Raw genomic sequence first — 17,486 nt, 5'->3', positions numbered from 1 at the left:
TTTGCCAGAGATGTGGGCCGTTTTCCACTAAAGCGGTGGAGTAAGGAAGACGCTGTTGTATCATGGGATGCAAACGGGAAAGGGTCAACAAGAAAGACGGTGTGTTATCAACGTGACGTAAAAGTTCCTTCGAGCCAGAATCGAACCAGCGACCTAAGGATTACAGTTTTCTCAACATTTTGTCAATCTACAGTCCTCCGCTCTACCAGCTGAGCTATCGAAGGATACCCCAGCTAAGGTTTTGCCAGCCTTTGATCCTCATTCCTAGCGAGCGGAAGGTGCAGAAAATGAGTGTTTGTCTCTGGGGTTCAAGATGGAAAAGCATGTGTGTGGAGGATGCGGGCATCGATCCCGCTACCTCTCGCATGCTAAGCGAGCGCTCTACCATTTGAGCTAATCCCCCATCTATACACATCTGCGCAAGAGACGTGGGCGGATGAGCGGAACTGCGATGTCAGAGTTAACGATGGAACGCCACACAGTTTCATTGGAATGGAGGACTGTGTATTTTACAACATTTCTTTTGTCTTCACAGAGTGTTGAGCAAGGGGTCAACAAAAAGTAGGAATTTTAGAAAGGTGTGATACAACCGGTAAAAAGTAAGCAGACTCCCAAAAGTGGAAGCAGACAAAACGGGTCGCTAGAGGTATTAAGTCAAATACAAAGCACTTTGTCTTCAAACAAAGTAGTGGGCTGCTGCCAATAAGGGTCGCTACTGACTTTAGTTCTTCTCCAATGACCTAGTAGATGGAATGGAAAGTGGGAGAAAGCACTCTTGCCCTTGTTGCTTTTTTTTTTGTGCTCTGGACTGAGGTGCAGTGAGGCTAAAAAGGGGGAACTTGATGGCCACTGAGCTATGAAAGGATACCCCACAAGAGTCTTTTTTGGCCTTTGATCCTCAACCCTACCCAGCTGAACTCTGTAACTCTTTCTAGCAAGCTGCCCGACTCCCCTTTTTTAATTGAGTCAGGGTAACAGTAATAGGTAATTACCCTGGCAGGTAGAAGCCCAAAAATGGTTTGCCAGAGATGTGGGCCGTTTTCCACTAAAGCGGTGGAGTAAGGAAGACGCTGTTGTATCATGGGATGCAAACGGGAAAGGGTCAACAAGAAAGACGGTGTGTTATCAACGTGACGTAAAAGTTCCTTCGAGCCGGAATCGAACCAGCGACCTAAGGATTACAGTTTTCTCAACATTTTGTCAATCTACAGTCCTCCGCTCTACCAGCTGAGCTATCGAAGAATACCCCAGCTAAGGTTTTGCCAGCCTTTGATCCTCATTCCTAGCGAGCGGAAGGTGCAGAAAATGAGTGTTTGTCTCTGGGGTTCAAGATGGAAAAGCATGTGTGTGGAGGATGAGGGCATCGATCCCGCTACCTCTCGCATGCTAAGCGAGCGCTCTACCATTTGAGCTAATCCCCCATCTATACACATCTGCGCAAGAGACGCGGGCGGATGAGCGGAACTGCGATGTCAGAGTTAACGATGGAACGCCACACAGTTTCATTGGAATGGAAGACTGTGTATTTTACAACATTTCTTTTGTCTTCACAGAGTGTTGAGCAAGGGGTCAACAAAAAGTAGGAATTTTAGAAAGGTGTGATACAACCGGTAAAAAGTAATCAGACTCCCAAAAGTGGAAGCAGACAAAACGGGTCGCTAGAGGTATTAAGTCAAATACAAAGCACTTTGTCTTCAAACAAAGTAGTGGGCTGCTGCCAATAAGGGTCGCTACTGACTTTAGTTCTTCTCCAATGACCTAGTAGATGGAATGGAAAGTGGGAGATAGCACTCTTGCCCTTGTTGCTTTTTTTTTGTGCTCTGGACTGAGGTGCAGTGAGGCTAAAAAGGGGGAACTTGATGGCCACTGAGCTATGAAAGGATACCCCACAAGAGTCTTTTTTGGCCTTTGATCCTCAACCCTACCCAGCTGAACTCTGTAACTCTTTCTAGCAAGCTGCCCGACTCCCCTTTTTTAATTGAGTCAGGGTAACAGTAATGGGTAATTACCCTGGCAGGTAGAAGCCCAAAAATGGTTTGCCAGAGATGTGGGCCGTTTTCCACTAAAGCGGTGGAGTAAGGAAGACGCTGTTGTATCATGGGATGCAAACGGGAAAGGGTCAACAAGAAAGACAGTGTGTTATCAACGTGACGTAAAAGTTCCTTCGAGCCGGAATCGAACCAGCGACCTAAGGATTACAGTTTTCTCAACATTTTGTCAATCTACAGTCCTCCGCTCTACCAGCTGAGCTATCGAAGGATACCCCAGCTAAGGTTTTGCCAGCCTTTGATCCTCATTCCTAGCGAGCGGAAGGTGCAGAAAATGAGTGTTTGTCTCTGGGGTTCAAGATGGAAAAGCATGTGTGTGGAGGATGCGGGCATCGATCCCACTACCTCTCGCATGCTAAGCGAGCGCTCTACCATTTGAGCTAATCCCCCATCTATACACATCTGCGCAAGAGACGCGGGCGGATGAGCGGAACTGCGATGTCAGAGTTAACGATGGAACGCCACACAGTTTCATTGGAATGGAGGACTGTGTATTTTACAACATTTCTTTTGTCTTCACAGAGTGTTGAGCAAGGGGTCAACAAAAAGTAGGAATTTTAGAAAGGTGTGATACAACCGGTAAAAAGTAATCAGACTCCCAAAAGTGGAAGCAGACAAAACGGGTCGCTAGAGGTATTAAGTCAAATACAAAGCACTTTGTCTTCAAACAAAGTAGTGGGCTGCTGCCAATAAGGGTCGCTACTGACTTTAGTTCTTCTCCAATGACCTAGTAGATGGAATGGAAAGTGGGAGAAAGCACTCTTGCCCTTGTTGCTTTTTTTTTGTGCTCTGGACTGAGGTGCAGTGAGGCTAAAAAGGGGGAACTTGATGGCCACTGAGCTATGAAAGGATACCCCACAAGAGTCTTTTTTGGCCTTTGATCCTCAACCCTACCCAGCTGAACTCTGTAACTCTTTCTAGCAAGCTGCCCGACTCCCCTTTTTTAATTGAGTCAGGGTAACAGTAATAGGTAATTACCCTGGCAGGTAGAAGCCCAAAAATGGTTTGCCAGAGATGTGGGCCGTTTTCCACTAAAGCGGTGGAGTAAGGAAGACGCTGTTGTATCATGGGATGCAAACGGGAAAGGGTCAGCAAGAAAGACGGTGTGTTATCAACGTGACGTAAAAGTTCCTTCGAGCCGGAATCGAACCAGCGACCTAAGGATTACAGTTTTCTCAACATTTTGTCAATCTACAGTCCTCCGCTCTACCAGCTGAGCTATCGAAGGATACCCCAGCTAAGGTTTTGCCAGCCTTTGATCCTCATTCCTAGCGAGCGGAAGGTGCAGAAAATGAGTGTTTGTCTCTGGGGTTCAAGATGGAAAAGCATGTGTGTGGAGGATGCGGGCATCGATCCCACTACCTCTCGCATGCTAAGCGAGCGCTCTACCATTTGAGCTAATCCCCCATCTATACACATCTGCGCAAGAGACGCGGGCGGATGAGCGGAACTGCGATGTCAGAGTTAACGATGGAACGCCACACAGTTTCATTGGAATGGAGGACTGTGTATTTTACAACATTTCTTTTGTCTTCACAGAGTGTTGAGCAAGGGGTCAACAAAAAGTAGGAATTTTAGAAAGGTGTGATACAACCGGTAAAAAGTAAGCAGACTCCCAAAAGTGGAAGCAGACAAAACGGGTCGCTAGAGGTATTAAGTCAAATACAAAGCACTTTGTCTTCAAACAAAGTAGTGGGCTGCTGCCAATAAGGGTCGCTACTGACTTTAGTTCTTCTCCAATGACCTAGTAGATGGAATGGAAAGTGGGAGATAGCACTCTTGCCCTTGTTGCTTTTTTTTTGTGCTCTGGACTGAGGTGCAGTGAGGCTAAAAAGGGGGAACTTGATGGCCACTGAGCTATGAAAGGATACCCCACAAGAGTCTTTTTTGGCCTTTGATCCTCAACCCTACCCAGCTGAACTCTGTAACTCTTTCTAGCAAGCTGCCCGACTCCCCTTTTTTAATTGAGTCAGGGTAACAGTAATAGGTAATTACCCTGGCAGGTAGAAGCCCAAAAATGGTTTGCCAGAGATGTGGGCCGTTTTCCACTAAAGCGGTGGAGTAAGGAAGACGCTGTTGTATCATGGGATGCAAACGGGAAAGGGTCAACAAGAAAGACGGTGTGTTATCAACGTGACGTAAAAGTTCCTTCGAGCCGGAATCGAACCAGCGACTTAAGGAATACAGTTTTCTCAACATTTTGTCAATCTACAGTCCTCCGCTCTACCAGCTGAGCTATCGAAGGATACCCCAGCTAAGGTTTTGCCAGCCTTTGATCCTCATTCCTAGCGAGCGGAAGGTGCAGAAAATGAGTGTTTGTCTCTGGGGTTCAAGATGGAAAAGCATGTGTGTGGAGGATGCGGGCATCGATCCCGCTATCTCACGCATGCTAAGCGAGCGCTCTACCATTTGAGCTAATCCCCCATCTATACACATCTGTGCAAGAGACGCGGGCGGATGAGCGGAACTGCGATGTCAGAGTTAACGATGGAACGCCACACAGTTTCATTGGAATGGAGGACTGTGTATTTTACAACATTTCTTTTGTCTTCACAGAGTGTTGAGCAAGGGGTCAACAAAAAGTAGGAATTTTAGAAAGGTGTGATACAACCGGTAAAAAGTAATCAGACTCCCAAAAGTGGAAGCAGACAAAACGGGTCGCTAGAGGTATTAAGTCAAATACAAAGCACTTTGTCTTCAAACAAAGTAGTGGGCTGCTGCCAATAAGGGTCGCTACTGACTTTAGTTCTTCTCCAATGACCTAGTAGATGGAATGGAAAGTGGGAGAAAGCACTCTTGCCCTTGTTGCTTTTTTTTTGTGCTCTGGACTGAGGTGCAGTGAGGCTAAAAAGGGGGAACTTGATGGCCACTGAGCTATGAAAGGATACCCCACAAGAGTCTTTTTTGGCCTTTGATCCTCAACCCTACCCAGCTGAACTCTGTAACTCTTTCTAGCAAGCTGCCCGACTCCCCTTTTTTAATTGAGTCAGGGTAACAGTAATAGGTAATTACCCTGGCAGGTAGAAGCCCAAAAATGGTTTGCCAGAGATGTGGGCCGTTTTCCACTAAAGCGGTGGAGTAAGGAAGACGCTGTTGTATCATGGGATGCAAACGGGAAAGGGTCAACAAGAAAGACGGTGTGTTATCAACGTGACGTAAAAGTTCCTTCGAGCCGGAATCGAACCAGCAACCTAAGGATTACAGTTTTCTCAACATTTTGTCAATCTACAGTCCTCCGCTCTACCAGCTGAGCTATCGAAGGATACCCCAGCTAAGGTTTTGCCAGCCTTTAATCCTCATTCCTAGCGAGCGGAAGGTGCAGAAAATGAATGTTTGTCTCTGGGGTTCAAGATGGAAAAGCATGTGTGTGGAGGATGCGGGCATCGATCCCGCTACCTCTCGCATGCTAAGCGAGCGCTCTACCATTTGAGCTAATCCCCCATCTATACACATCTGCGCAAGAGACGCGGGCGGATGAGCGGAACTGCGATGTCAGAGTTAACGATGGAACGCCACACAGTTTCATTGGAATGGAGGACTGTGTATTTTACAACATTTCTTTTGTCTTCACAGAGTGTTGAGCAAGGGGTCAACAAAAAGTAGGAATTTTAGAAAGGTGTGATACAACCGGTAAAAAGTAATCAGACTCCCAAAAGTGGAAGCAGACAAAACGGGTCGCTAGAGGTATTAAGTCAAATACAAAGCACTTTGTCTTCAAACAAAGTAGTGGGCTGCTGCCAATAAGGGTCGCTACTGACTTTAGTTCTTCTCCAATGCCCTAGTAGATGAAATGGAAAGTGGGAGATAGCACTCTTGCCCTTGTTGCTTTTTTTTTGTGCTCTGGACTGAGGTGCAGTGAGGCTAAAAAGGGGGAACTTGATGACCACTGAGCTATGAAAGGATACCCCACAAGAGTCTTTTTTGGCCTTTGATCCTCAACCCTACCCAGCTGAACTCTGTAACTCTTTCTAGCAAGCTGCCCGACTCCCCTTTTTTAATTGAGTCAGGGTAACAGTAATAGGTAATTACCCTGGCAGGTAGAAGCCCAAAAATGGTTTGCCAGAGATGTGGGCCGTTTTCCACTAAAGCGGTGGAGTAAGGAAGACGCTGTTGTATCATGGGATGCAAACGGGAAAGGGTCAACAAGAAAGACGGTGTGTTATCAACGTGACGTAAAAGTTCCTTCGAGCCGGAATCGAACCAGCGACCTAAGGATTACAGTTTTCTCAACATTTTGTCAATCTACAGTCCTCCGCTCTACCAGCTGAGCTATCGAAGGATACCCCAGCTAAGGTTTTGCCAGCCTTTGATCCTCATTCCTAGCGAGCGGAAGGTGCAGAAAATGAGTGTTTGTCTCTGGGGTTCAAGATGGAAAAGCATGTGTGTGGAGGATGCGGGCATCGATACCTACCTCTCGCATGCTAAGCGAGCGCTCTACCATTTGAGCTAATCCCCCATCTATACACATCTGCGCAAGCGACGCGGGCGGATGAGCGGAACTGCGATGTCAGAGTTAACGATGGAACGCCACACAGTTTCATTGGAATGGAGGACTGTGTATTTTACAACATTTCTTTTGTCTTCACAGAGTGTTGAGCAAGGGGTCAACAAAAAGTAGGAATTTTAGAAAGGTGTGATACAACCGGTAAAAAGTAATCAGACTCCCAAAAGTGGAAGCAGACAAAACGGGTCGCTAGAGGTATTAAGTCAAATACAAAGCACTTTGTCTTCAAACAAAGTAGTGGGCTGCTGCCAATAAGGGTCGCTACTGACTTTAGTTCTTCTCCAATGACCTAGTAGATGGAATGGAAAGTGGGAGAAAGCACTCTTGCCCTGGTTGCTTTTTTTTTGTGCTCTGGACTGAGGTGCAGTGAGGCTAAAAACAGGGAACTTGATGGCCACTGAGCTATGAAAGGATACCCCACAAGAGTCTTTTTTGGCCTTTGATCCTCAACCCTACCCAGCTGAACTCTGTAACTCTTTCTAGCAAGCTGCCCGACTCCCCTTTTTTAATTGAGTCAGGGTAACAGTAATAGGTAATTACCCTGGCAGGTAGAAGCCCAAAAATGGTTTGCCAGAGATGTGGGCCGTTTTCCACTAAAGCGGTGGAGTAAGGAAGACGCTGTTGTATCATGGGATGCAAACGGGAAAGGGTCAACAAGAAAGACGGTGTGTTATCAACGTGACGTAAAAGTTCCTTCGAGCCGGAATCGAACCATCGACCTAAGGATTACAGTTTTCTCAACATTTTGTCAATCTACAGTCCTCCGCTCTACCAGCTGAGCTATCGAAGGATACCCGAGCTAAGGTTTTGCCAGCCTTTGATCCTCATTCCTAGCGAGCGGAAGGTGCAGAAAATGAGTGTTTGTCTCTGGGGTTCAAGATGGAAAAGCATGTGTGTGGAGGATGCGGGCATCGATCCCGCTACCTCTCGCATGCTAAGCGAGCGCTCTACCATTTGAGCTAATCCCCCATCTATACACATCTGCGCAAGCGACGCGGGCGGATGAGCGGAACTGCGATGTCAGAGTTAACGATGGAACGCCACACAGTTTCATTGGAATGGAGGACTGTGTATTTTACAACATTTCTTTTGTCTTCACAGAGTGTTGAGCAAGGGGTCAACAAAAAGTAGGAATTTTAGAAAGGTGTGATACAACCGGTAAAAAGTAATCAGACTCCCAAAAGTGGAAGCAGACAAAACGGGTCGCTAGAGGTATTAAGTCAAATACAAAGCACTTTGTCTTCAAACAAAGTAGTGGGCTGCTGCCAATAAGGGTCGCTACTGACTTTAGTTCTTCTCCAATGACCTAGTAGATGGAATGGAAAGTGGGAGAAAGCACTCTTGCCCTGGTTGCTTTTTTTTTGTGCTCTGGACTGAGGTGCAGTGAGGCTAAAAAGGGGGAACTTGATGGCCACTGAGCTATGAAAGGATACCCCACAAGAGTCTTTTTTGGCCTTTGATCCTCAACCCTACCCAGCTGAACTCTGTAACTCTTTCTAGCAAGCTGCCCGACTCCCCTTTTTTAATTGAGTCAGGGTAACAGTAATAGGTAATTACCCTGGCAGGTAGAAGCCCAAAAATGGTTTGCCAGAGATGTGGGCCGTTTTCCACTAAAGCGGTGGAGTAAGGAAGACGCTGTTGTATCATGGGATGCAAACGGGAAAGGGTCAACAAGAAAGACGGTGTGTTATCAACGTGATGTAAAAGTTCCTTCGAGCCGGAATCGAACCAGCGACCTAAGGATTACAGTTTTCTCAACATTTTGTCAATCTACAGTCCTCCGCTCTACCAGCTGAGCTATCGAAGGATACCCCAGCTAAGGTTTTGCCAGCCTTTGATCCTCATTCCTAGCGAGCGGAAGGTGCAGAAAATGAGTGTTTGTCTCTGGGGTTCAAGATGGAAAAGCATGTGTGTGGAGGATGCGGGCATCGATCCCGCTACCTCTCGCATGCTAAGCGAGCGCTCTACCATTTGAGCTAATCCCCCATCTATACACATCAGCGCAAGAGACGCGGGCGGATGAGCGGAACTGCGATGTCAGAGTTAACGATGGAACGCCACACAGTTTCATTGGAATGGAGGACTGTGTATTTTACAACATTTCTTTTGTCTTCACAGAGTGTTGAGCAAGGGGTCAACAAAAAGTAGGAATTTTAGAAAGGTGTGATACAACCGGTAAAAAGTAATCAGACTCCCAAAAGTGGAAGCAGACAAAATGGGTCGCTAGAGGTATTAAGTCAAATACAAAGCACTTTGTCTTCAAACAAAGTAGTGGGCTGCTGCCAATAAGGGACGCTACTGACTTTAGTTCTTCTCCAATGCCCTAGTAGATGAAATGGAAAGTGGGAGATAGCACTCTTGCCCTTGTTGCTTTTTTTTTGTGCCCTGGACTGAGGTGCAGTGAGGCTAAAAAGGGGGAACTTGATGGCCACTGAGCTATGAAAGGATACCCCACAAGAGTCTTTTTTGGCCTTTGATCCTCAACCCTACCCAGCTAAACTCTGTAACTCTTTCTAGCAAGCTGCCCGACTCCCCTTTTTTAATTGAGTCAGGGTAACAGTAATAGGTAATTACCCTGGCAGGTAGAAGCCCAAAAATGGTTTGCCAGAGATGTGGGCCGTTTTCCACTAAAGCGGTGGAGTAAGGAAGACGCTGTTGTATCATGGGATGCAAACGGGAAAGGGTCAACAAGAAAGACGGTGTGTTATCAACGTGACGTAAAAGTTCCTTCGAGCCGGAATCGAACCAGCGACCTAAGGATTACAGTTTTCTCAACATTTTGTCAATCTACAGTCCTCCGCTCTACCAGCTGAGCTATCGAAGGATACCCGAGCTAAGGTTTTGCCAGCCTTTGATCCTCATTCCTAGCGAGCGGAAGGTGCAGAAAATGAGTGTTTGTCTCTGGGGTTCAAGATGGAAAAGCATGTGTGTGGAGGATGCGGGCATCGATCCCGCTACCTCTCGCATGCTAAGCGAGCGCTCTACCATTTGAGCTAATCCCCCATCTATACACATCTGCGCAAGAGACGCGGGCGGATGAGCGGAACTGCGATGTCAGAGTTAACGATGGAACGCCACACAGTTTCATTGGAATGGAGGACTGTGTATTTTACAACATTTCTTTTGTCTTCACAGAGTGTTGAGCAAGGGGTCAACAAAAAGTAGGAATTTTAGAAAGGTGTGATACAACCGGTAAAAAGTAAGCAGACTCCCAAAAGTGGAAGCAGACAAAACGGGTCGCTAGAGGTATTAAGTCAAATACAAAGCACTTTGTCTTCAAACAAAGTAGTGGGCTGCTGCCAATAAGGGTCGCTACTGACTTTAGTTCTTCTCCAATGACCTAGTAGATGGAATGGAAAGTGGGAGATAGCACTCTTGCCCTTGTTGCTTTTTTTTTGTGCTCTGGACTGAGGTGCAGTGAGGCTAAAAAGGGGGAACTTGATGGCCACTGAGCTATGAAAGGATACCCCACAAGAGTCTTTTTTGGCCTTTGATCCTCAACCCTACCCAGCTGAACTCTGTAACTCTTTCTAGCAAGCTGCCCGACTCCCCTTTTTTAATTGAGTCAGGGTAACAGTAATAGGTAATTACCCTGGCAGGTAGAAGCCCAAAAATGGTTTGCCAGAGATGTGGGCCGTTTTCCACTAAAGCGGTGGAGTAAGGAAGACGCTGTTGTATCATGGGATGCAAACGGGAAAGGGTCAACAAGAAAGACGGTGTGTTATCAACGTGACGTAAAAGTTCCTTCGAGCCGGAATCGAACCAGCGACCTAAGGATTACAGTTTTCTCAACATTTTGTCAATCTACAGTCCTCCGCTCTACCAGCTGAGCTATCGAAGGATACCCCAGCTAAGGTTTTGCCAGCCTTTGATCCTCATTCCTAGCGAGCGGAAGGTGCAGAAAATGAGTGTTTGTCTCTGGGGTTCAAGATGGAAAAGCATGTGTGTGGAGGATGCGGGCATCGATCCCGCTACCTCTCGCATGCTAAGCGAGCGCTCTACCATTTGAGCTAATCCCCCATCTATACACATCAGCGCAAGAGACGCGGGCGGATGAGCGGAACTGCGATGTCAGAGTTAACGATGGAACGCCACACAGTTTCATTGGAATGGAGGACTGTGTATTTTACAACATTTCTTTTGTCTTCACAGAGTGTTGAGCAAGGGGTCAACAAAAAGTAGGAATTTTAGAAAGGTGTGATACAACCGGTAAAAAGTAATCAGACTCCCAAAAGTGGAAGCAGACAAAATGGGTCGCTAGAGGTATTAAGTCAAATACAAAGCACTTTGTCTTCAAACAAAGTAGTGGGCTGCTGCCAATAAGGGACGCTACTGACTTTAGTTCTTCTCCAATGCCCTAGTAGATGAAATGGAAAGTGGGAGATAGCACTCTTGCCCTTGTTGCTTTTTTTTTGTGCCCTGGACTGAGGTGCAGTGAGGCTAAAAAGGGGGAACTTGATGGCCACTGAGCTATGAAAGGATACCCCACAAGAGTCTTTTTTGGCCTTTGATCCTCAACCCTACCCAGCTAAACTCTGTAACTCTTTCTAGCAAGCTGCCCGACTCCCCTTTTTTAATTGAGTCAGGGTAACAGTAATAGGTAATTACCCTGGCAGGTAGAAGCCCAAAAATGGTTTGCCAGAGATGTGGGCCGTTTTCCACTAAAGCGGTGGAGTAAGGAAGACGCTGTTGTATCATGGGATGCAAACGGGAAAGGGTCAACAAGAAAGACGGTGTGTTATCAACGTGACGTAAAAGTTCCTTCGAGCCGGAATCGAACCAGCGACCTAAGGATTACAGTTTTCTCAACATTTTGTCAATCTACAGTCCTCCGCTCTACCAGCTGAGCTATCGAAGGATACCCGAGCTAAGGTTTTGCCAGCCTTTGATCCTCATTCCTAGCGAGCGGAAGGTGCAGAAAATGAGTGTTTGTCTCTGGGGTTCAAGATGGAAAAGCATGTGTGTGGAGGATGCGGGCATCGATCCCGCTACCTCTCGCATGCTAAGCGAGCGCTCTACCATTTGAGCTAATCCCCCATCTATACACATCTGCGCAAGAGACGCGGGCGGATGAGCGGAACTGCGATGTCAGAGTTAACGATGGAACGCCACACAGTTTCATTGGAATGGAGGACTGTGTATTTTACAACATTTCTTTTGTCTTCACAGAGTGTTGAGCAAGGGGTCAACAAAAAGTAGGAATTTTAGAAAGGTGTGATACAACCGGTAAAAAGTAAGCAGACTCCCAAAAGTGGAAGCAGACAAAACGGGTCGCTAGAGGTATTAAGTCAAATACAAAGCACTTTGTCTTCAAACAAAGTAGTGGGCTGCTGCCAATAAGGGTCGCTACTGACTTTAGTTCTTCTCCAATGACCTAGTAGATGGAATGGAAAGTGGGAGATAGCACTCTTGCCCTTGTTGCTTTTTTTTTGTGCTCTGGACTGAGGTGCAGTGAGGCTAAAAAGGGGGAACTTGATGGCCACTGAGCTATGAAAGGATACCCCACAAGAGTCTTTTTTGGCCTTTGATCCTCAACCCTACCCAGCTGAACTCTGTAACTCTTTCTAGCAAGCTGCCCGACTCCCCTTTTTTAATTGAGTCAGGGTAACAGTAATAGGTAATTACCCTGGCAGGTAGAAGCCCAAAAATGGTTTGCCAGAGATGTGGGCCGTTTTCCACTAAAGCGGTGGAGTAAGGAAGACGCTGTTGTATCATGGGATGCAAACGGGAAAGGGTCAACAAGAAAGACGGTGTGTTATCAACGTGACGTAAAAGTTCCTTCGAGCCGGAATCGAACCAGCGACCTAAGGATTACAGTTTTCTCAACATTTTGTCAATCTACAGTCCTCCGCTCTACCAGCTGAGCTATCGAAGGATACCCGAGCTAAGGTTTTGCCAGCCTTTGATCCTCATTCCTAGCGAGCGGAAGGTGCAGAAAATGAGTGTTTGTCTCTGGGGTTCAAGATGGAAAAGCATGTGTGTGGAGGATGCGGGCATCGATCCCGCTACCTCTCGCATGCTAAGCGAGCGCTCTACCATTTGAGCTAATCCCCCATCTATACACATCTGCGCAAGCGACGCGGGCGGATGAGCGGAACTGCGATGTCAGAGTTAACGATGGAACGCCACACAGTTTCATTGGAATGGAGGACTGTGTATTTTACAACATTTCTTTTGTCTTCACAGAGTGTTGAGCAAGGGGTCAACAAAAAGTAGGAATTTTAGAAAGGTGTGATACAACCGGTAAAAAGTAATCAGACTCCCAAAAGTGGAAGCAGACAAAACGGGTCGCTAGAGGTATTAAGTCAAATACAAAGCACTTTGTCTTCAAACAAAGTAGTGGGCTGCTGCCAATAAGGGTCGCTACTGACTTTAGTTCTTCTCCAATGACCTAGTAGATGGAATGGAAAGTGGGAGAAAGCACTCTTGCCCTGGTTGCTTTTTTTTTGTGCTCTGGACTGAGGTGCAGTGAGGCTAAAAAGGGGGAACTTGATGGCCACTGAGCTATGAAAGGATACCCCACAAGAGTCTTTTTTGGCCTTTGATCCTCAACCCTACCCAGCTGAACTCTGTAACTCTTTCTAGCAAGCTGCCCGACTCCCCTTTTTTAATTGAGTCAGGGTAACAGTAATAGGTAATTACCCTGGCAGGTAGAAGCCCAAAAATGGTTTGCCAGAGATGTGGGCCGTTTTCCACTAAAGCGGTGGAGTAAGGAAGACGCTGTTGTATCATGGGATGCAAACGGGAAAGGGTCAACAAGAAAGACGGTGTGTTATCAACGTGATGTAAAAGTTCCTTCGAGCCGGAATCGAACCAGCGACCTAAGGATTACAGTTTTCTCAACATTTTGTCAATCTACAGTCCTCCGCTCTACCAGCTGAGCTATCGAAGGATACCCCAGCTAAGGTTTTGCCAGCCTTTGATCCTCATTCCTAGCGAGCGGAAGGTGCAGAAAATGAGTGTTTGTCTCTGGGGTTCAAGATGGAAAAGCATGTGTGTGGAGGATGCGGGCATCGATCCCGCTACCTCTCGCATGCTAAGCGAGCGCTCTACCATTTGAGCTAATCCCCCATCTATACACATCAGCGCAAGAGACGCGGGCGGATGAGCGGAACTGCGATGTCAGAGTTAACGATGGAACGCCACACAGTTTCATTGGAATGGAGGACTGTGTATTTTACAACATTTCTTTTGTCTTCACAGAGTGTTGAGCAAGGGGTCAACAAAAAGTAGGAATTTTAGAAAGGTGTGATACAACCGGTAAAAAGTAATCAGACTCCCAAAAGTGGAAGCAGACAAAACGGGTCGCTAGAGGTATTAAGTCAAATACAAAGCACTTTGTCTTCAAACAAAGTAGTGGGCTGCTGCCAATAAGGGACGCTACTGACTTTACTTCTTCTCCAATGCCCTAGTAGATGAAATGGAAAGTGGGAGATAGCACTCTTGCCCTTGTTGCTTTTTTTTTGTGCCCTGGACTGAGGTGCAGTGAGGCTAAAAAGGGGGAACTTGATGGCCACTGAGCTATGAAAGGATACCCCACAAGAGTCTTTTTTGGCCTTTGATCCTCAACCCTACCCAGCTGAACTCTGTAACTCTTTCTAGCAAGCTGCCCGACTCCCCTTTTTTAATTGAGTCAGGGTAACAGTAATAGGTAATTACCCTGGCAGGTAGAAGCCCAAAAATGGTTTGCCAGAGATGTGGGCCGTTTTCCACTAAAGCGGTGGAGTAAGGAAGACGCTGTTGTATCATGGGATGCAAACGGGAAAGGGTCAACAAGAAAGACGGTGTGTTATCAACGTGACGTAAAAGTTCCTTTGAGCCGGAATCGAACCAGCAACCTAAGGATTACAGTTTTTTCAACATTTTGTCAATCTACAGTCCTCCGCTCTACCAGCTGAGCTATCGAAGGATACCCCAGCTAAGGTTTTGCCAGCCTTTGATCCTCATTCCTAGCGAGCGGAAGGTGCAGAAAATGAGTGTTTGTCTCTGGGGTTCAAGATGGAAAAGCATGTGTGTGGAGGATGCGGGCATCGATCCCGCTACCTCTCGCATGCTAAGCGAGCGCTCTACCATTTGAGCTAATCCCCCATCTATACACATCTGCGCAAGCGACGCGGGCGGATGAGCGGAACTGCGATGTCAGAGTTAACGATGGAACGCCACACAGTTTCATTGGAATGGAGGACTGTGTATTTTACAACATTTCTTTTGTCTTCACAGAGTGTTGAGCAAGGGGTCAACAAAAAGTAGGAATTTTAAAAAGGTGTGATACAACCGGTAAAAAGTAATCAGACTCCCAAAAGTGGAAGCAGACAAAACGGGTCGCTAGAGGTATTAAGTCAAATACAAAGCACTTTGTCTTCAAACAAAGTAGTGGGCTGCTGCCAATAAGGGTCGCTACTGACTTTAGTTCTTCTCCAATGACCTAGTAGATGGAATGGAAAGTGGGAGAAAGCACTCTTGCCCTTGTTGCTTTTTTTTGTGCTCTGGACTGAGGTGCAGTGAGGCTAAAAAGGGGGAACTTGATGGCCACTGAGCTATGAAAGGATACCCCACAAGAGTCTTTTTTGGCCTTTGATCCTCAACCCTACCCAGCTGAACTCTGTAACTCTTTCTAGCAAGCTGCCCGACTCCCCTTTTTTAATTGAGTCAGGGTAACAGTAATAGGTACCGTATTTTTCGGACTATAAGACGCACTTTTTCTCCCCCAAAAGTGGGGTGAAAAAGTTGGTGCGTCTTATACTCCGAATACTACTTTTTTTTTACTTCCCATGTCCCCTGTCCTTTGGCCCACCTGTTCTGCTGTGCCACCTCCTTAGTCCTCTGCAGTGTTGATACCCCCGCACCCTCAGTCCTCTCCAATGTCGCTGTTCCCCGCCCCTCTAGAGAGTGGCCACCATCCTGTCCCCTCCGGCGTCCATTACATGCCTGAGATGACGGCTGCAAACGTTTTCGTCAGGCTACATCCCCTCCGGCGTCCATTAAATATCGGAGGTGAAAGCTGCAAAAGTATTCTTCAGGCTATGTCCCCTCCGGCCATTACATACCGGACATGACCGCTGTACCCAGAAGTGGCTACGGAACTAGTAGCCTCACAACTTTAAAAAAGATCGGCGAATCAGGCGGAGGGGCGCTGCCCCAGACCGCCAATCACAGCTCTCCCTGCTCTCTCCTCCTTGCTGATAGGAGCCGCGGTCTTTCGGGCGGGACAAGTCTCGGCATTGGGGCCAATCACTGCTGTCCGTGCATGGAGTGCAGTGATTGGTCCCAATGCCGAGACTTGTCCCGCCCGAAAGACCGCGGCTCCTATCGGCAAGGAGGAGAGAGCAGCGAGAGCTGTGATTGGCGGTCTGGGGCAGCGCCCCTCCTCCTGATTCGCCAATCTTTTTCAAAGTTGTGAGGCTACTACTTCCGTAGCCACTTCTGGGTAACCGCGCAGCGGTCATGTCCGGTATGTAATGGCCGGAAGGGACATAGCCTGAATACTTTTGCAGCTTTCACCTCCGATATTTAATGGACGCCGGAGGGGACGTAGCCTGAACAAAACATTTGCAGCCGTCATCTCAGGCATGTAATGGATGCCGAGGGGACAGGATGGTGGCCACTCTCTAAAGGGGCGGGGAACAGCGACATTGGAGAGGACTGAGGGTGCGGGGGTATCAACACTGCAGAGGACTAAGGAGGTGGCACAGCGGACATCAGAGGGAACAGGGGGACAGGCACTCCAACACACAGGGATACTGGAAGGCAGGATGACACGGGTATGGAGGACACAGGAGGATAAGAGACATGGGGACAGAGGACACAGGGCTACATAGAGGCAAAGAGGACATCAGGACACATGGGCATAGAGCACACAGGGGGACAAAGGACACAGGGGGACAAAGGACACAGGACAGAGAATAAAGGAGGACACAGGGAGACACAAGAGGTATCAGAAAGGCACAAGAGGAACAATCATTGTGGGAGGGAAGGTATAGAAGACACAACGGCACTATGGATGCACCAGGTTCAATATAATTTTTTTTCCCTTAATTTTTGTCCTCTAAACCTAGGTGCGTCTTATAGTCCGGTGCGTCTTATAGTCCGAAAAATACGGTAATTACCCTGGCAGGTAGAAGCCCAAAAATGGTTTGCCAGAGATGTGGGCCGTTTTCCACTAAAGCGGTGGAGTAAGGAAGACGCTGTTGTATCATGGGATGCAAACGGGAAAGGGTCAACAAGAAAGCTGGTGTGTTATCAACGTGACGTAAAAGTTCCTTCAAGCCGGAATCGAACCAGCGACCTAAGGATTACAGTTTTCTCAACATTTTGTCAATCTACAGTCCTCCGCTCTACCAGCTGAGCTATCGAAGGATACCCCAGCTAAGGTTTTGCCAGCCTTTGATCCTCATTCCTAGCGAGCGGAAGGTGCAGAAAATGAGTGTTTGTCTCTGGGGTTCAAGATGGAAAAGCATGTGTGTGGAGGATGCGGGCATCGATCCCGCTACCTCTCGCATGCTAAGCGAGCGCTCTACCATTTGAGCTAATCCCCCATCTATACACATCTGCGCAAGCGACGCGGGCGGATGAGCGGAACTGCGATGTCAGAGTTAACGATGGAACGCCACACAGTTTCATTGGAATGGAGGACTGTGTATTTTACAACATTTCTTTTGTCTTCACAGAGTGTTGAGCAAGGGGTCAACAAAAAGTAGGAATTTTAAAAAGGTGTGATACAACCGGTAAAAAGTAATCAGACTCCCAAAAGTGGAAGCAGACAAAACGGGTCGCTAGAGGTATTAAGTCAAATACAAAGCACTTTGTCTTCAAACAAAGTAGTGGGCTGCTGCCAATAAGGGTCGCTACTGACTTTAGTTCTTCTCCAATGACCTAGTAGATGGAATGGAAAGTGGGAGAAAGCACTCTTGCCCTTGTTGCTTTTTTTTGTGCTC

General features: G+C 47.2%; 26 non-coding genes across 26 annotated transcripts; all 26 read right to left on the bottom strand.

The window, feature by feature from the left end:
* Positions 1 to 330: 330 nt before the first annotated feature.
* Positions 331 to 403, bottom strand: TRNAA-AGC (transfer RNA alanine (anticodon AGC)). The gene has a single exon. It is a non-coding gene; the product is annotated as a tRNA-Ala (tRNA).
* Positions 404 to 1,142: 739 nt separating this feature from the next.
* Positions 1,143 to 1,242, bottom strand: TRNAY-GUA (transfer RNA tyrosine (anticodon GUA)). Its single transcript has 2 exons — positions 1,206 to 1,242; positions 1,143 to 1,179 (listed from the first exon to the last, which is right to left on the bottom strand). It is a non-coding gene; the product is annotated as a tRNA-Tyr (tRNA).
* A 918-nt stretch (positions 1,243 to 2,160) lies between these two features.
* On the bottom strand, positions 2,161 to 2,259 carry TRNAY-GUA (transfer RNA tyrosine (anticodon GUA)). The gene is made up of 2 exons: positions 2,223 to 2,259; positions 2,161 to 2,196 (listed from the first exon to the last, which is right to left on the bottom strand). It is a non-coding gene; the product is annotated as a tRNA-Tyr (tRNA).
* Positions 2,260 to 2,365: 106 nt separating this feature from the next.
* TRNAA-AGC (transfer RNA alanine (anticodon AGC)) lies at positions 2,366 to 2,438 on the bottom strand. Its single transcript has one exon. It is a non-coding gene; the product is annotated as a tRNA-Ala (tRNA).
* Positions 2,439 to 3,177: 739 nt separating this feature from the next.
* On the bottom strand, positions 3,178 to 3,276 carry TRNAY-GUA (transfer RNA tyrosine (anticodon GUA)). The gene is made up of 2 exons: positions 3,240 to 3,276; positions 3,178 to 3,213 (listed from the first exon to the last, which is right to left on the bottom strand). It is a non-coding gene; the product is annotated as a tRNA-Tyr (tRNA).
* Positions 3,277 to 3,382: 106 nt separating this feature from the next.
* Positions 3,383 to 3,455, bottom strand: TRNAA-AGC (transfer RNA alanine (anticodon AGC)). The gene has a single exon. It is a non-coding gene; the product is annotated as a tRNA-Ala (tRNA).
* Positions 3,456 to 5,211: 1,756 nt separating this feature from the next.
* Positions 5,212 to 5,310, bottom strand: TRNAY-GUA (transfer RNA tyrosine (anticodon GUA)). Its single transcript has 2 exons — positions 5,274 to 5,310; positions 5,212 to 5,247 (listed from the first exon to the last, which is right to left on the bottom strand). It is a non-coding gene; the product is annotated as a tRNA-Tyr (tRNA).
* A 106-nt stretch (positions 5,311 to 5,416) lies between these two features.
* TRNAA-AGC (transfer RNA alanine (anticodon AGC)) lies at positions 5,417 to 5,489 on the bottom strand. The gene has a single exon. It is a non-coding gene; the product is annotated as a tRNA-Ala (tRNA).
* Positions 5,490 to 6,228: 739 nt separating this feature from the next.
* Positions 6,229 to 6,327, bottom strand: TRNAY-GUA (transfer RNA tyrosine (anticodon GUA)). The gene is made up of 2 exons: positions 6,291 to 6,327; positions 6,229 to 6,264 (listed from the first exon to the last, which is right to left on the bottom strand). It is a non-coding gene; the product is annotated as a tRNA-Tyr (tRNA).
* A 916-nt stretch (positions 6,328 to 7,243) lies between these two features.
* TRNAY-GUA (transfer RNA tyrosine (anticodon GUA)) lies at positions 7,244 to 7,342 on the bottom strand. Its single transcript has 2 exons — positions 7,306 to 7,342; positions 7,244 to 7,279 (listed from the first exon to the last, which is right to left on the bottom strand). It is a non-coding gene; the product is annotated as a tRNA-Tyr (tRNA).
* A 106-nt stretch (positions 7,343 to 7,448) lies between these two features.
* On the bottom strand, positions 7,449 to 7,521 carry TRNAA-AGC (transfer RNA alanine (anticodon AGC)). The gene has a single exon. It is a non-coding gene; the product is annotated as a tRNA-Ala (tRNA).
* Positions 7,522 to 8,260: 739 nt separating this feature from the next.
* Positions 8,261 to 8,359, bottom strand: TRNAY-GUA (transfer RNA tyrosine (anticodon GUA)). Its single transcript has 2 exons — positions 8,323 to 8,359; positions 8,261 to 8,296 (listed from the first exon to the last, which is right to left on the bottom strand). It is a non-coding gene; the product is annotated as a tRNA-Tyr (tRNA).
* A 106-nt stretch (positions 8,360 to 8,465) lies between these two features.
* Positions 8,466 to 8,538, bottom strand: TRNAA-AGC (transfer RNA alanine (anticodon AGC)). Its single transcript has one exon. It is a non-coding gene; the product is annotated as a tRNA-Ala (tRNA).
* Positions 8,539 to 9,277: 739 nt separating this feature from the next.
* TRNAY-GUA (transfer RNA tyrosine (anticodon GUA)) lies at positions 9,278 to 9,376 on the bottom strand. The gene is made up of 2 exons: positions 9,340 to 9,376; positions 9,278 to 9,313 (listed from the first exon to the last, which is right to left on the bottom strand). It is a non-coding gene; the product is annotated as a tRNA-Tyr (tRNA).
* A 106-nt stretch (positions 9,377 to 9,482) lies between these two features.
* On the bottom strand, positions 9,483 to 9,555 carry TRNAA-AGC (transfer RNA alanine (anticodon AGC)). The gene has a single exon. It is a non-coding gene; the product is annotated as a tRNA-Ala (tRNA).
* Positions 9,556 to 10,294: 739 nt separating this feature from the next.
* On the bottom strand, positions 10,295 to 10,393 carry TRNAY-GUA (transfer RNA tyrosine (anticodon GUA)). The gene is made up of 2 exons: positions 10,357 to 10,393; positions 10,295 to 10,330 (listed from the first exon to the last, which is right to left on the bottom strand). It is a non-coding gene; the product is annotated as a tRNA-Tyr (tRNA).
* A 106-nt stretch (positions 10,394 to 10,499) lies between these two features.
* TRNAA-AGC (transfer RNA alanine (anticodon AGC)) lies at positions 10,500 to 10,572 on the bottom strand. Its single transcript has one exon. It is a non-coding gene; the product is annotated as a tRNA-Ala (tRNA).
* A 739-nt stretch (positions 10,573 to 11,311) lies between these two features.
* On the bottom strand, positions 11,312 to 11,410 carry TRNAY-GUA (transfer RNA tyrosine (anticodon GUA)). The gene is made up of 2 exons: positions 11,374 to 11,410; positions 11,312 to 11,347 (listed from the first exon to the last, which is right to left on the bottom strand). It is a non-coding gene; the product is annotated as a tRNA-Tyr (tRNA).
* Positions 11,411 to 11,516: 106 nt separating this feature from the next.
* On the bottom strand, positions 11,517 to 11,589 carry TRNAA-AGC (transfer RNA alanine (anticodon AGC)). Its single transcript has one exon. It is a non-coding gene; the product is annotated as a tRNA-Ala (tRNA).
* Positions 11,590 to 12,328: 739 nt separating this feature from the next.
* Positions 12,329 to 12,427, bottom strand: TRNAY-GUA (transfer RNA tyrosine (anticodon GUA)). The gene is made up of 2 exons: positions 12,391 to 12,427; positions 12,329 to 12,364 (listed from the first exon to the last, which is right to left on the bottom strand). It is a non-coding gene; the product is annotated as a tRNA-Tyr (tRNA).
* Positions 12,428 to 12,533: 106 nt separating this feature from the next.
* On the bottom strand, positions 12,534 to 12,606 carry TRNAA-AGC (transfer RNA alanine (anticodon AGC)). Its single transcript has one exon. It is a non-coding gene; the product is annotated as a tRNA-Ala (tRNA).
* A 739-nt stretch (positions 12,607 to 13,345) lies between these two features.
* TRNAY-GUA (transfer RNA tyrosine (anticodon GUA)) lies at positions 13,346 to 13,444 on the bottom strand. The gene is made up of 2 exons: positions 13,408 to 13,444; positions 13,346 to 13,381 (listed from the first exon to the last, which is right to left on the bottom strand). It is a non-coding gene; the product is annotated as a tRNA-Tyr (tRNA).
* A 106-nt stretch (positions 13,445 to 13,550) lies between these two features.
* TRNAA-AGC (transfer RNA alanine (anticodon AGC)) lies at positions 13,551 to 13,623 on the bottom strand. The gene has a single exon. It is a non-coding gene; the product is annotated as a tRNA-Ala (tRNA).
* Positions 13,624 to 14,567: 944 nt separating this feature from the next.
* On the bottom strand, positions 14,568 to 14,640 carry TRNAA-AGC (transfer RNA alanine (anticodon AGC)). Its single transcript has one exon. It is a non-coding gene; the product is annotated as a tRNA-Ala (tRNA).
* A 2,169-nt stretch (positions 14,641 to 16,809) lies between these two features.
* Positions 16,810 to 16,908, bottom strand: TRNAY-GUA (transfer RNA tyrosine (anticodon GUA)). The gene is made up of 2 exons: positions 16,872 to 16,908; positions 16,810 to 16,845 (listed from the first exon to the last, which is right to left on the bottom strand). It is a non-coding gene; the product is annotated as a tRNA-Tyr (tRNA).
* Positions 16,909 to 17,014: 106 nt separating this feature from the next.
* Positions 17,015 to 17,087, bottom strand: TRNAA-AGC (transfer RNA alanine (anticodon AGC)). The gene has a single exon. It is a non-coding gene; the product is annotated as a tRNA-Ala (tRNA).
* Positions 17,088 to 17,486: the final 399 nt, after the last annotated feature.

This window comes from Hyperolius riggenbachi, chromosome 4 (genome assembly GCF_040937935.1).
Source record: "Hyperolius riggenbachi isolate aHypRig1 chromosome 4, aHypRig1.pri, whole genome shotgun sequence".
Lineage (NCBI taxonomy): Eukaryota > Metazoa > Chordata > Amphibia > Anura > Hyperoliidae > Hyperolius > Hyperolius riggenbachi.
The sequence above is the reverse complement of the archived record's forward strand: the minus strand, read 5'-3'. Positions and strand labels throughout refer to the sequence as shown.